Source organism: Rhopalosiphum maidis, chromosome 4, assembly GCF_003676215.2.
Source record: "Rhopalosiphum maidis isolate BTI-1 chromosome 4, ASM367621v3, whole genome shotgun sequence".
Lineage (NCBI taxonomy): Eukaryota > Metazoa > Arthropoda > Insecta > Hemiptera > Aphididae > Rhopalosiphum > Rhopalosiphum maidis.
Window position 1 is genome coordinate 26,206,262 of NC_040880.1, and position 17,668 is coordinate 26,223,929.

Sequence of the window (17,668 nt, forward strand, 5' to 3'; positions counted from 1 at the left end):
TAGACACGTGTCACGCCGGAGAATTATATGCCTTTTGTTATGGTAAACAGCAAATGATGATGAACGATAACGCCGTGCGTGGACAATATAATTTTGCAGGTTATTGCATTACGCCCAATTAAGTTTTGGTATATTATTATAATATACAGTGTTGTGAGTTGTGACAGAAAATAAATGATTAACTGCGCGCCGCCGCCGCCGCATAGATAAAAACTCGTTATTAATCACTATATCTAGGCGTATTTTCAAGGTATTTTGTGTACATAATAATAAGACGTGGGTATACTTACAAACGTGACTGACTCGCTGGTCTGTGGACGATTTATAATACATAATGAGCTTAAACGACAAAATTGGTCTATTAATCTAAAATGTCAGATGTAATATAAGACTGTGGGCGTTCAAATATGCCATTTTTAATAGTTATTAATTTGCTGAATTTTTTTTTAGTAAATCATTGAATAACAGGTAGGTTGTTAATTAGTAATTAACTATATAGATACTAGTTCAAGTGGTTGATGCTAATATATTAGTACAATCTGTCAATCTATAGTAGATTGTAGTCAAAGGCTTTATTATAAGACGCGTTCACATTTTAATGATAATTTAAAAGTATGGTAATTAGATCTGTGAATTTAATCATGAATTTAATTTTGAATTCCAAATAACTGAAATACAAATTTTGTTCAAGATATTATCATATTCTAAGAACAACATTTTACTTTGCATATTTTATACGTTTGTGAATATAAATCCACGTAAGGGGTTTTTTTTTTTTAGTTTTTATTGTTTATTTGAGTAAAATATCATGAATTTGGATAAGTTTGATTCCTATATCGTTTTTTAATTATTTGATATTAAAATTTTACTTTGCGTAATTTCTTAAAAATATATTATTATTTTTTTATGAGTTTATATTTTTTTTATGATATAGTATACAATATAATATTCTTATATATATATATATAATTTAAATATTTTATGCATACTTGATACTTTTATATTATATTTATTACATTTAAAGGTATAATATACATAACAATTAACAGGCAATTATTTATTTTAGTATATTTCGCAAAATATTGCGGGATTTCCAGTGCATATTTCACTATTTTTGAATATCCAAGCGCATATAAATTCATGTGTTTTTAATACATTAAATACACAGTCTCGATGATAATAATAATATATTGTGTTAATCCTTTTCGCAACAGTTTTAACAAAGTTAATTTACACTAAATATTGAAACAATTCGTTTTGTGTCGTATAAATCCTCGAGAATACCTACATTTACGCGTATGAAAAAAATTTGAAAAAATAAATTATGTCATAAAATAGCCGTTTACGCTATTGTTGTATTGTCATAACGCAGTAGTATAACCGGTAGAGAGGATGCGAAGGAAAACAAAAGATGTCGTTTTCGAAAGCTTACAACAACAGTAACAACTGTGTATCGCGTGTATATATGTATCAACTATACGTATATATAATAGTTGGTTTAAGATTGCACCGGAGCGTGGCGGGTCGTTCAAATATTATGTCGTCGTCATTTTGTCTCGTCATTGTTGCCGAGTGTTTGCCGTATATCGTCTTCGGGCGCGCAGAGTACCTGTATATATATAAATAAATATATATAATATATAATATATGTCGTATATCATCAGGTGTAGGAGTAAACGCCGTTGGAGAAATATTATATTATAATAATACAACACCGTCGGGGGGCCGTGGGGCCGTAGGGCCGCCTGAGGTGGGTGAGAGATATGCTTAAAAAAAAATTATTCATCACGCGGTGGGAACGGCGGCGTCAAAATAACGGGACGAAGGAAGATGATCCGCCGGCAAAGGGGTCGTTTTACACGGGGGTGAGGTTATATATACTATACAGCAACAATAATGATTATTGTTTCGCCCTCCGCTCCCTTTGTGTACACCGCGATACTACTACTATACCACTATACTCGTGTATATAATATATATGTATATGGTGTGTGTGTGTGTAAGTCCGACATCGCGGTGCACGTGTCACCGTTTCCCATCGCTCTGGTAAATACGGCCAACCCGCGCTTATTATGTACACATATTATCACACACTACACACACACACACTGACAAAAACACATATTTATATATGATATTTATCACTGCATGTATATATGTACGCGTCACGGTCGTGTGAGGACAAAGTTTCTATTTTCATGGGGTGCGTGTGTAGTGTGCGCAGTGAGCGTTGTCAGATATAACGAGTATAGGTAGGTACCATGGTATAGGTAGGTACTATTTTTATACACACTCGATACAAAAAATATTAGAATCACGGATACTTAATTATTGCGACGAATAATAAACCGCAACAATAAGTGTATATACGCGTTATAGATAATTGTATAAAAAGGTATGATACTTTCACTTACTACACGAGTACAACGTTGTGTGATAATTATTATAATATTACAAGTTACAACTCACTACTGCGGTTCCTGTATTATGTATGTCATTTTACGAATCCTGCAGTATTATAACTGATTTACGGATTTTATGTACTAGGTTAGCTTCGGACTCGCTTATTATAATATAAAATGGGTGTAACTCGGGGTATTTTTTTTTACTTTGAACAAAATCAAATAAATAAGCATATTTGACTTGTTTTTGAACGATTATGTTATTATTATTATTATTAATGTTATTGCAATTCATATTAATAAAAATAAATATCACCAATCAACTGTTAAAAAAAATGGCATTCGTCGTTTTTTGAACACAATAATTTATCGTTGCTCTTAAAATATATTAAAACGTGTCTAGACGGTTGCAATCACCGCGTCACTCAGCGATATTCTTGTAAAGTTTTATTAAACGTTCATTTTAGGCAAAATTAATATTGAAAAAATAACTGTAGGAACTTATTCCATTGAAGTTATATTTTTATTGGATGTCAAAGATGACGTGCTCGGTTTTATATCGATATAAGTTTTCAATATAATAATATTTTATTATATATAGTATAGGTAAATCAGTAGAACGCGTTGCCCAATATAGACATTTGTAAAATCGTTTACAAAACCTAAGAACCAACAAAAAATTCTGTATATTATAATAATTTGTTTGTAGTATATCCGAGCGTATCAATAACTTGCTTATTAGTACCTCCATTTGAATTATTAAGACTGAAATGTTCTATTTAAAATGTCTTGCCAAGACTATATAATATTGTAATACAAAGTTTAAATAAATAAAAGCTTTTCAATCAAAGGGAGTAGTACATTTTTGGGTGGCTGTAAAAAACGCGCAGTATGAAAAGTCGTAAAAAATAGCCACCAGGAGTATCGTGTATAATAATAAATATTGTGTAGGATACGATCAAAAGAATTGTACATCAACGAGAGATTGCAACACAAAAATAGGCGTCACACTAAAAGCATTTTAAAATTTCAAAGGAACTTATAGGTTTAGGTACTAATGTATTATCATCTGTATTTATATATATACAACGAGTTAGCGGAAATGGATGTATTTGCACTTGGACTGAAGCTATACAAAAATGTTATTAGTGACACCGAGCAATATAAAATTAAGGATTTTGAAGAAATAGGATTTACTTTTTAGGACCTCCCCTCTCAAAATCGTGCCTAATTTATTAATGTGTTGAATGTTGTCACATATATTATGACGTATATATTTATACTTATGTCGTGTTGTTTTTTGATATTAACACACAATATTGTATTATTATTATTTATTTTGTGTATTAATGTATTATATAATGTATCATCTAAGTTTTATAGCAAGTACAGTGTAAACTCGAGGTCACACCGTTATGCATTTGAACTATCGCTTATAACTTTCAATTTAAGAAAATTAATTAAGCGATTGAAATCGCAAACAGGATTTGCTCGCATCAAGCTGTGCTTGTTTTTCGTCGCGTGAACGCGCTAAAGCGAAAGCAAAATTATATAAACCATATCTATACACAACAAGGGTGAAAAGGATGCGGTAAATATCGCTTTTTTGTGCATAAATATAATAATATATACACGCGGGTGCATAAAACAACCGGATGTAATAACGAGCGGGAGGTAAAAAAAAAAAAGATAAAAGAACCGACGTGCAACTATTCCTGCGGGGGTAGACGTCCTGCTGGCTGGCTTTTAAAATGTTCATTAAAAATATAAATAAAAAGAATTTATTTATTCCTGTTATATTGCGGTGCGCTACGACTGAAAATACGGTTGTTGGTACTTCGAAAAGTCAAGTTATATTATGCTATGTATGTTGTATCACATATAATACAATTGCTAAAAGAGTCATAAATCTAAACAATATATTAAATTAAAAATACATATATATATATAATATGCGTACAGTGTACCTAACTAATAAGACATGAACAACATTGCATTTGTTATATAAAAAACAAAATAACATAATGTATGCTTGAAGTAAACTAATGTACCACATAATGCATATTAATATGTTTTATAATAAAATATATAGGTACAATTTGTGTTTATTTGTAAATTTCTGCAACGCAATTGTTATTTTTGTTTTCGTGCTATAATGTTCTGCGTTTTATTGAAGCTAATAAGGTTATTATACGCCAAAGTAAATAAATTAAATTGTTTTTGCCCTACAATAGTTGAAATGCTTGAATAATAAATGCTGTGTTTTGTAACTTTAAAATACGAAATATTTATTTTGTTCCAATGTAATATTAATTAAAATGTCAATAAATTACAGTGTTAGTGTATAGTTTAGATAATATAATTCAAACACAGTGAAGTAAAAACAATTGAACTTGTAATAATAAAGTTTACAGTACCAAACAATATAATATTTGTACATATTGTTTTGTTTGTTTTATGTTTATGCAAAATATGAACGATAATTATGATGAAATACACAAATATTATGCAAAATATGAACACGGTTCATATAACCATTTGATTTTTACCAGAATAGAATTTAAATGAATACATAAAATCGATTTAGTTGGCTAAAGTTTCAATGATAGTTATCTAAACAATGAAGAGGTAACCTTGATTGTATGAATGAATACATAAATTATGTCAAGAAAATAATAAAACTATCTATCAGCTAGAATTAAAATTATAATTTATAAGTTTTCTAAGTTTCTTACTATATCAATTCTAATACGTGAATCATGTTTTGATAGTATTTATATTTCATAAATTGAATTTAAATAAAAAAGTTCTAAATAAAATACTTTAATTCATAGATAACCAACTTATTTTCAGCAGATATATATTGTAAAATTGATAACATTGTCAGAAATACAATTGGAAACTGAGAGAGTCACATATTACAGGTACCTAATGCATCTATTGAGAAGTTTTTTATAATACTATTCTTGGTTACCGTATTTTTTGGTTCATATTTATTTTCTTCAATATATTTTCAATCAGAATATTGTTATTGGCATTTTTACTCTACATTTATATCTCGTTTTATTTTATGCCATAATTTATTCTATTTTCAATCATAAAAAAATACGATTATTATTCCATGTTGTTTAAATATTTTATTTTGTTATAGTTTTGAATATTTTGAGCTAATGCTATTATATATATATATATGTATTTGGTCTAAAATACTCAATTAAAATCACTTTATGTATTTTCTAATGTCTACAATAATACATATTTATTTTTTGTTTTTAGTGTTAGAAATAAATTATTTTGGCATTTTAGTATCAGTCTAAGGATACAAGTACAATTTTAAAACCATATTGCATTAAAGAATTACCAATTAAGTAGATACCTACTTAAGTTTATTGAAAATAGCACTTAAAATTTAATTTAAATATGAAAATAAAACTGTTAAGGTGTTTCCATGGAGCTAAAAAATAACAAAATATATATAGGTATAACATTTTATGTTGCAAGTGTCAAATAAATCAGCAAAAGAATAATATACTATTTTTCCCAAAAAAAAGTGTTTCTGAAAATAATGTCTAGACAACACGACAGTCAACATTCAACCACATTCCATATCGAATAAAATTTTTTCTCAGAAAATCTGTAAAAGGATGCATATTTTATTACACCAAATTCAATTTTATTGACATATTTATATATATATATATGTATATCATATTATATATCTATAATTTATTATTGCTCTGTAAAAATATTATTAAATATCATGTAGCACCAAATAATTCAGTGTAATGTGCAATAAATAAGTTTTACAGCATATTTGAGTATTATTTAATAATATAATTAACTTATAACGTACGAAGAGCATCATAATAATATAATATATAACTATACAAATACATATTTTATACTTTATTATATCTGGCATTTTTGATATATTATTTTATTAGGGAATATAAAATATACACATTTTAATTGATGGAGTGCAGAGTAGATTGTTAGAGTGCGGTACCTTGCAGCGAAATTATGTTGCTCACGGCTCATCCATTCATCTAAATTTAGAAATTCTTAATTCTAACTTTCTTAACTACTGGTTTTAAATTTGATCGAAATTCTCTGAAATATCCCAAGTATCTAGAGAATGCAATTTAAGTTGTAAGTATTTATTTAAAAATACAAAAAGTGAGCAATAATAATACTTTTTACTTAACAATCTTTTTCCCAAAAATTTTTTATATATTTATTACTTAAAAGTTAAAATTACGTTTAAAAAAAAAGTGTTTTCCCATAGTGATAAAAGAATTGTTTTACATACACCCCGCCTGCTGTAGTAGTATTATACGTGGTAGATTCATATTTCGAGCGTGGCAATAAAGACGCTAGATATTTTACATACAAAGTAAAAAATATAGAACAAAAATGTCGCATAATATTACTATGCTCACTCGCACTCGCTGGGTAGGGTATAATATGTACATATTATTATTATAGTACGCTTTGTGTACAGTGCAGTTCATCGTGCGCGCGAGGTGGGGGAGGGGTTGCTCACCCGCACTGCACCGGCACCGTCTATATAGCTGCACCGCCGCGGGACTCGGTCCGGCCCCAAGGGTCATTAGCTATGTAAATGGAAACACGTCACGTCGGCGACGGCATTGGCGAACGACGTCCCATATAATATGTATATTTTATAAATTATACAGCGAATCCGCGACACTGCAATATAACGGCGCTAGGTTTTCACAAGAACGGCTGCGATGTATGAGGGAGAAAACAAAAGTGTACACACTATATGTGCACATATAAGCTCAGTAGACTTTCCACGGATTTTTCACGCTAAACGATTCATCAATCTCTGTGGATATAATATATAATATTATATATGATGAATTTTATATATTCAGTCATAAGCTGTCCGGCGTGTGCGTGGAAACTTTCAACGCCCCACATGCGGGCTATGCCCAGGTAGCAATTTAATGATTAAGCACTTATCTAAAGAAAACGACGTAATAGAAGAAATGATTGAAAAATAAAAAGGTAAAATCAATTTTTTACATACCATAATAATAAATATTGAATTAATAAACACTCGATATTTTATATGTTAGTGTAATGGGTACTTATAATAATACCTTATAATACGGTTCTGTAATTTGCCCATATAAATTTAAATGGCGTTTGAAAATTTATCGATATTTATTATACTACAATAAGTCGGTTTAAAAAAAAAAATCTCCTTCGGTTTTTAGCGCAGATTTTAATTTCAGTTAGAAAATAATAAGTACACACAGTGAATATGACATACATACATTTGAGATTATATAATTCTATATGGAAATCATTTAAAATTTAAAAGTTTGAAAAATAGGCAAATGCAGCATAAAATATATATATTTGTATCCAATGTGCCGTAAAATCGAGAACCGGAACTGAACCATATACCAACATATTATTATAATTATATTTCTAAATTCCGTCACATACCATTTAATTACAGTTCACGATACCGGATCGTGATGGTTTTCGAGTGGAACTCGTTTTGTCACGAATGATACACACGTGTACCGCCTTGTTTCAACCGTTTTTGAAACTTTTGAAATCCCCGACGTACACCAAGATGACTTAGTAAGTCGGATCTGCGTGTAATACGATTGACGATGCAGTAACACGCCGCAGTTGGATCACCGCGTCGTCATCTCCGCGGAGAATATAATATAATATATAGAATAGGTCGACCCGACCTATAACAACGGTGGCAGTTGAAAAAAAGGGCAAGTGTAGCCTCGAGGGATACAATGGCAAACACGCGTGAAGGGCGAGTGACTCATTTTTTTTCCTATTTTATTTTTTCTCTTTTCTCTTTTATTTTTTCTGTCCGTGTCCCTACAAAACACTTCAAGTAGGCTAGGGGAACTGCTGGTGTTACGAGTAGGAAGTTTGACTTGATCCACTTTAAATGCCATAGTGAGAACAAAAGTCAACGTTGATTTTCAAAGACAATAAAAGCATATAATATTATGTTAAATTTTCTCATTTAAAAAATGAAAATAATTTATAAGTAACTTAGTTTATAAGTACCTACATGACTTTAAATTAACCTTATTTATAATTTTTATCATTACAATAATATTATTGAAAAATATTGTTTATATTTATTATTATTATAGGTATGTAAACAAGTTTTTATTTGAAAAAAAAAAATAAACATAAAATTGTTCTTAAAATCATTGTGAATATAATAAAACGTAGAGTTTTATATATAGTTAATATATTATACAATGCAGTTCCAGAATGTTTGTCTGACAGATTATTTAAATTTATTTTTTAGCTGACTTATTACAAGTATTTAAGATTATACTGATCAGGAAAAATATCTTATAATGAATTAAAAAAGAGTTTTATCTTTGAATTATTTATGCACGTTTTTATTGGTCAATTCGATAATTGCAATGCATAATTTATTTTATACGTAAAATATTATTTATTTATTTATTCTCATAATACCGAGGACTGTTTTTCAAACTCAATAGTTTATCTTTATATTCAAGTCATGAGAAAGCAATTAAGGTTAGTTCTAGTACCAGTTATATTAGTACGTAATATTATAATATTATAGATTTATTATAAAATACAATCAATAATGACATAAAAAATTGATTTTGAGTAAAATAAAGATTATTCTAATTTTTTAAATTAAAGTGCACCATTGATTATAAATACTTATGTTTGGGGAAAAATTAAAAGTCTTCAACATTAATATATTTAAATCGTGGAACTTATAAAGATTATATTTTAAGAATTGCATGTATATTATAAGATTATTTAGGTAAATAAAAACTTTAAATTTTAACACCGAATTTTGAAAAAATTCAGAAAAATGTCTTAAATTTATATACTATATATGATTTGATTTTATACTTACTCACTTTAACGAATTTTATGACTGTTTAAGAAACGGATTTACAATTTATATTTATTTTAAATAATTTTTATACCAGAAATAGTTTCGTTTAAAGATAAAAAAGTTAGAAAAGAACTGTATCAACCTAAATAAATTTTAGATTAGTAAATAATTATAAAATGAATTTTTATATTATTGCGTCTCGTAATGTAATTTCTTTTCTAATAAATTGTATAAATAAATGGATTTATTATGAAACTGATTGGAAATTATATGTATAACAAAATATAATACAAAATATTATTATTTATTATAAAAAAAAGCATCAGTAATGATTTTTTTTTTTTATATAAAAAGTACTAATGTTAATAATACTTTGAGAATTCTAATTTTAATATTATTAATGCAAAGAAGCAAAGAACACGATTCATAAAAGCTCTAATTTAAAAGAAAAATTAATCAATTTTTTTATGTTTTTTCCCTTTCTGTCTTAATTGAAGTAATTAAGTTAGTAGATTTTATAATGAAATAATACGTAAATCTGTAACAAGAATAATTAAAAAATTGTATTGAATACAACTTTTATCCAACAAACCATGTATACGCATTTTTATTTTTGCATAAGGACTACTATGTTGTTTTATTTTATAATTACACGAAAAAAAGTTGAATTAAGTTTTCGAATGATGTTAAGTTTTCTCGTCAATAAAATGCAATGATATATATATCCAACTTAGAAACAAAAAGCGAGCAAGCGAGTACACTCTTCTGTATAGCAGGTGTCGAGTTGGTCATTGTTAATGTATGTGTTTAATTAAATTTCTATGATATATCATTGTATACGAAAAACGAGTCTGAGCGAAAACGGTAGATACTTGAAATTTTCAAGTTACCTTAAATAGTTAAATATATTTATTGCTATTTAAGTAGATTAGGTATTTTAATATTAATTATTAAAAGTAGGTTGATTTAATTATTGACAAAAATACTGCATTTATAATAATATATATTTTCCATATTACATTATTGTTATTAACTTTTGATTAAACATAACTACAGTAAAATTATCAGTGTGAATAAGGGTATTCTTAGTACAAAGAAGTATTATTATATTTATCTATAAATTAACCTACATATTTTGAAAATTTCATGGGGTAAAGTAGAAATAATAATAAGTATAGTTATGTAAAAGTTTGAAGGCCTTATGAATAGTGTTTTTAATTGTAATAAAATAATGGACTTCACAATAACTAAACATGTTTAGTTTCATCGCTTTCACTACTTATGGTCAACCTTGTATTAAGTTATTAACCCTTAGCTATAAAATTTAACATTTTTAGAAATTTTCAGCAGCAAATTTTTGTGATTTTGACTAATTTTGTCAAAGTTAGAACTTCAAATGTCTATAAAATAAAATTATATTGTATTTTATCAGTATTTATAAAAAAAAAATTTAAAAAAAATCGAAGACTGCATACCCATAAATGGCTCAAAAAGAGTGAACACATTTTGAAAATTATATCAACATGAATATAAAATAATATTATTTTAGATATTTGGTAAAAACTTCAAGTTCCTACTGTTTTTGAGGTACGCCAAAAAAATAAAATATATTTTATCTAAAACTGGTTTCGGATAATGATTTCCATTTTTCTTAATATTTATTATTTTATTATATTTTATTTTCCTGATTATTTTAATAAATACTGGTAATTTTGACCACTTTTAAGTAAAAATAGATCAAATTTTCTAAAAAAAAAAACCTTTAAGTGGAAAATCGAAGTATTTTTTCAACTACCTATCGTTTATTTATATATAAAAAAGAAAAAAGACACATTATTGTAAAATAAATATATTTATTGCTTCGCCATAAAATCTAAATTTAAAAATAATAATTTTTAAAATTTAAGTACCTAAATCAAAACATTTAAAAAATATTTTTTCCCATTTTTATCAATTTGTTCACGTTTGAAGTAACTTTTTAGCAGTTTTTTTGGATTTTCATCATTTTATTAATGAATTATTGATAGAACATTTGTAAAATATCTAATATATATATTAATCTTATTTTTTATTTTCTTTCAATTTTGATAAATGCATAATCAATAGCATTAAGATAATAATGTTGAATAATAAATTATTAAATAATAACAACATAATGTATTATAATAAATAAATATACATTTTTTAGTGAACAAATAAAAAGGAACTGAACAAGATATAACTTTATAAGTAGTTATACTTGAGCGTTAAGTATAAGTCCTAATTTCATTATATTACGTAATATAGCTGTATGATCATATTTGAAAGTAATACTGTAAAAATATTATAAAAATTATTTTGAGTGGGACCTCGTATAAAATCATACTATTACTTTAAAATTTGTTAATGGCTGTTGGTAGTTTTCCTTTGCTTCAAGAAACTATTAATAAGAAACTAAAAATTACCTCTTCATGAAGTTTTTGAGTACGTCAACTTTATGTTAACAAAATAATGTTATAATCATGTGATGTTAAAAAAATACTTAATTATAAAACCATTCCTTTGCTTCATTTAGAATCTAAAATAAAAATAATGTAAAACCAAAATCATTATATTCTTATAGAATTAAAAATATTCGAAAACGTGTTTTAGCTGTTTATTTTAGATTTAGTGGAAAAGAAATGCGTTTCCAGTTTGGTATTTTTTATTTTTTTAGAATATTTTACCTACCAGAAAAATATAATTGCAATTCTCTAACCTAATTTGTTTATGTTTATTTTGGCACATGACTAGGTGTTGTATTATTATTTGTTAGTGTCAAAGTAATCAAATTCAAAAGATAAGGCAATACATGTGTTATAATTACGATAAAATTCGTGGCCTCATATGATTAATTATTTTTTTATTTCACAATTTTTTCAATGACGTAAAAGAATTTAACTAATGGTCTATGCCTTTAAAGTTAACATTCATAGAAAAATGTTTTATTGAGGTGCTGCACCTAAGATATTTTATTATTTTCCCTTCCAAAAGTATAAGTATAACTCATTAAAAAAAATGTGTGCAATTTAAATAGGTATTAAAAATTGTTTCAAACTATAATCAGCAAATTGTTATTTATACATGTATAATATATTATATAGGATGTTAACCCAAATAAAAAAATAACACAAACAAAAACCATAATATTTAATATTAAAAATTAAAAGGTAATTTTATATTAAAATATTATTTTAACCTTCAAGTTCTATACCTGTTAATTGCTTTGGGTATCTTAACAGCTTGATGGAAACATTGTTTTTTTACTGTTAAAAACAGTTTGAACTCTTTAAAAGTTTAGAACAATTATAATTTAAATATCTATTTGAATGTTTTTTTTTTTTAAATAACATAACGTTTTAACGTAATGGCATTGTTGTAACTAAATATAGGTATTTATAATCTTAATTCTAAATTAAAAATATATTATATCTTTTAATTTAAATTACCATGTATTTAAAATTCAAATATAATTGTATTTTAACTTAGAATGGAGATTTGATAACACAAAATAATAGTACATTGTGGAATTAAAATAGAACAGGATACTAAAAATATTTTATAGATTTATTTCATATGAAAAACGCTTAGTTATACTGGTTTTAAAGTTATTTGAAATATTATATTAAAATGCATCTAAAATTTAAGTATAATAACATTATTTTTTAATAAGTAAATCACATAGAAATATTGTTATTCGTGTAACACGGCAACCACTTTCCACATTTAGCATTAGTTATAAGTCATTTGTTAACTATCCGCGTGTATTTAAATATATGTAATTTAGGAAAAGTTTATGTTATATTTTATGAAAAATAATTATATAATCAATGTGTTATTTAATGTTCGTTTATAAATAGGTAATTTGAATTTGTAGTTACTAACGGTTTTCTGTTTAAACGTCAGAGTTAAAATTAATTGTCTGCGTGCGAAATATATTATTATCTTCTGCAAATATCGCGTTAGAAATGTGCAGGTAGTATATATAGTATGGGATTCGTGAATGTTTTTCTCCAATAACGTCGGACATTTTATTTTGATCATCTAATTTTATTATTATAAGACCGACATACATCACACAAAACTCACTATTTAGCGCGCATAAATGAAAAAATTCAAATGAAATTGCTCAACTACATAAATACCGTAATACAAATACAACATAATAATGGTTTTGCGGTTAAAAGCTTTCGGGAGAAATCCAACAAAAGAAACAACAGAAAAACAGAAAAAAATTCACGAGAAATTCATACTGGTTTGTAACACAAAACGGTACGCGTGTATATATATATATATATACAATATTATATAGGTTTAGAGAGCGCTAGTTGGGGGTCGCTCCGTGAACTTTTGGGCCTCGTATTGATCCAGTGCCCCGTGTTGTACAGTGTTTATATATATATATATATATACAGGACGGCGGCGGCGGGACGTTTGCTTGGTTTTGCCTACAAACGTTATTTTCCCGTCCAACACGACGGTTAATTGTACGTGTACGGTATACCCGTGTACATGTATTATATTGTGTGTGTAGACCAACCAACCTACACACGCACAAGTAGCCGTGTGTGTGTGTATGCGCGAATAGTCGTATACACACATATATATATATATATGTATTTACTATTTGTTATATTGTATCACACACATGGGAATTCCGTACGACTGCAGGTATTAATCAATTCCGTTGGAAAGAAAAAATAACTGTCCGTCCCGGATCTGGAAGATATTATTATTTCGACGCGTCAGCTATACGATTTACGGTTTGATGAAAAACGAAAAATTCAAATCCGACTGATTTGATTGCGTTTTGACCTGCATATCGTTTATACATATATATATTATTATACGTTCGATCTCATTTTCCGATACGTTTAGTGCCTCTGATTCTCGGTCTGGAATTCGATTATGTCGACGTGTTACACTTCTGCATCGCCAGAAAAACTCATTTTCTTCATTTATCCGTCCCCTAGTGCCCTCCGCGAATGGAAGTTTTTCACCCTCCCTAGCCGCCGCCACGAAATTACCAAAAAACACGCGAACCCGTTATATGCGCGCTATAGGGTACCCTATACGGTTATACAGCAGGTACCTGCTACTACGTTATGTATATATCATTATCGCGATAGGTTTTTAAGAGGGCGAAAATGTTATGTTATTTTCATTCATGAGTGGGCCTATAATATTATACGCATGTAATAAAAAAAAAGAGTCCACAATTACTAGCACGCTATTTCATATATATTTTTTTTTTACTCATTTTTTACATCGGCTTTAGATTTAAATTGTAACTAAAGCATTAGTAATACGAGGTTACGAGACAATGTTTTGACTATTAGTTTATAATACAGTAAAATAAAACATTTTTATGTAGACATTACAATATTAGGTTTGACCATAATTAATTAAATATATGTATAACTTCTTCATCTAATCATTGTATTACGTATTTAAATTTTTGAAAAAAGTCTGTTTATCATTTTAGTTATTTTTCTAAATATTTTATTTATTTTTTTTTAAATTCAACTTGAATAAATATTTAGTTAAAGACTACCAGGGTAGGTTGATTAGGTACGCATTAAATATGTATTAAAATATATGTGTAATATATTTAAAAAAGAATAAAATAATGTTTCTTATAATGTTATGTCCCTAATTATCTATTAAAAACATTTAATTGCTAAATTAAAGTTACTATTACACATTATATTTTAATTATGTTTTAAATATTTTGTCGTGAAAATTTATTTTAACTAAATTTTGCGAGTAAAATAATAGAAAAGAAAACATTTTATACATGTAAATGTATATTATATATAATTTATATTATAATTAATTTTATTTATAGTAACATATCAAAAACCAGCAAACACATTTATAATACATTTATTTTAAAATGAATATCACTATAAAAACCTATACATCTATATAAGCATCAAATAGAATGGATAAATCGAATTTTTTTTTTTGTTTATTTAGTTTTTTTATGTACACGAATAATATATTACACATATTTTATTCAGCTTATTTTTATGCAATGTCTGCTGTTGAATGTTTAATGTTGTCATGGCCGAAATATAATTTTTACATTATTATAGCCGCGACCGTATATATTCCTTATCGCATAACGCTTTGCGGTAAAAATTGTATAATTACAAATTACATATTCCGTGTTATTAAATATTTATATATCCATGCCTACTCATTGGCCATTGCGTTGTATTCAATTTAATTTGTTGATTTAAACGGACAACACTCATACAGTTTTTTGATAATTTACGTATTGATTTATCTATGTTGTATGCACATGATTAATAATAAAAGATGTTATCACCGATTTTTCGTTTCGTTTTTAATAAAGTGGATATAATAATATCCACCTTGGTTTTTCAGAAATTTGACCATTGATATGGTGGTGCTCATACTCTTCAATGAATTATCATGCAGAATTAAAAGTGAGAGGAATACCGGGCGTTTTCCTTTCTTTGAGTCGTTACTGCATGACAGTGGTTAGTTTTCACTTGTAATTATACGCTATTAAATTTAATATAATGACCAAAATCGTATAATACTTAATAATTTAAAAGAAGATTTTAGTTACGGGAATGGGAACAGTTGTGATTTTTACAGGTATTTAATAATTTTATATTTAAAGTTTAGTTAAGACCCTTTTATTTTAAATAGCTATCGAAAGGAAAAATTAAACAAGACTAACTTTTTATTGTACAGTATTTCTTGTATGTATGTCTCTTAGCAAATCATTTTTTTGTATTTTATATAATATATTTTAACTTTTACAAATTTTAATGAATTATGAAGGAAAGAGTTTATACGTTTTAATCATTAATAAGGTTAGTTTTATTTAATTTTTCTTTCTGATTGCTCAAAACGTCTGTAATAGTCCCTAACCCCCATAAGCCATAATAAATAATTATAAATGTCCAAAATATTGTGCCCGTTGGGCTTATTTAACTAATTTATTTAGAAGGTATGATGCTATAATATTAAAGGTTGAAAACCATTAATCATTAAATATTTGTACCATGATTTCGGAATAAGTTTAAAGAAAACTTTTATTTTTTTCAAAATGTTATGATTAACTAGCAAATTTATCTTGTTTTACTATCGAATTTATGTTAAAATTTTAACCACATACATATATAATGTATTTAACATAAATTTTTACTACATTAAAAAAAATACTAATAATAAACTAATATATTATATAGTATTATACTACACGCGTAAAAAGTTATTAGAAAAATGGGCTTTTGTTAACAATCAGATAAGAATCTAGAGTTGTTTGATGTACAATTAAATTTTACTTTATGGTTATTATTTCGTATAACATATTATATTATACAGCCAAATATATATTATTTAATAATTTTATCGTTCTATAAATACTCAAGTAAGATTTAAGATCATAATCAAACAAATAATTGAGTTTTATGAGTTTAATATTTTAATATATTTCGATAGTTTATTTATATAAAAATATTCATTAGGAATTTAAAAATGTTTTCTTGATGTAATTTTTTTTTAAATTTATTTATTTCTATCAAAATATTGTTTCCTATTACCAATACAGTATAGTATTTTATTTAATGATGTTCAACGGGGTATATAACCTATAAGATTTATTACTCATTTCCAATTTGACTATTTTTTTGCAAAGTGAATAAATTACATCTTATAAAAGTTATAGGTTCTCTTTTACCTACTTCCTACTCAAACAATTCAAAAGTCGGGTATATTGCGAACGAACTTATTTAATAAGGCGAAAATTAATATGGTCGATGCGTGGTGTTGAATTTCATGGTAAAAGCTTGCCAAGAAGTCTCTTGGGAAAAATACATTTATTGTATAAGTCTGACCGTCCCTTTAGGCCATCGATTTACCTCTTCGTCCGGTGTTCTTGGTCGTTGTTCGCCCGAGTCTGCAACCACCTCCTTGTCCGTCCGTTCCGTATTTAGATTCCACCATCCTTTTGCGATCGTTTCCTTGATATTTCCCCGCCATCCTGCAGAATAATTTTTTTTTAGTTTTAGTTTGTTAAAAAATAAATAGTGGTATAGATGGACGTTAGTTAATGGGTTTCAAGTTGACAATTACGTATAACTGACGCAGCCGCTTTATACACTTATATACCTCGTACGAAAAAGACAGATCGTTAGATCGTACAGTTTGGGTCGCTTGATGATTTCATTATTTATTATATAACGTATGTATTTTGCTTGACGAAGACATTCGCTCCCCTTTCCCGCCGTGAAGCTAATTACTTAAATTTGACACTTTATCCTATTAAGGTGTCATTTAAATAATTCTGCTTGTCTTCTCAAATCAAAGG

General features: G+C 27.1%; 1 protein-coding gene across 1 annotated transcript in view; it reads right to left on the minus strand.

Annotated features, from left to right (window-relative positions):
* Nucleotides 1-17,668, minus strand: part of LOC113550929 (vesicular acetylcholine transporter) — a 59,372-nt gene that overhangs the window by 18,309 nt on the left and 23,395 nt on the right. Inside the window, exon 2 of the mRNA XM_026952893.1 lies at nucleotides 17,220-17,341. The gene's annotated coding sequence lies outside the window, so the exon portion shown is untranslated. The remainder of the gene's footprint in view (nucleotides 1-17,219; nucleotides 17,342-17,668) is intronic.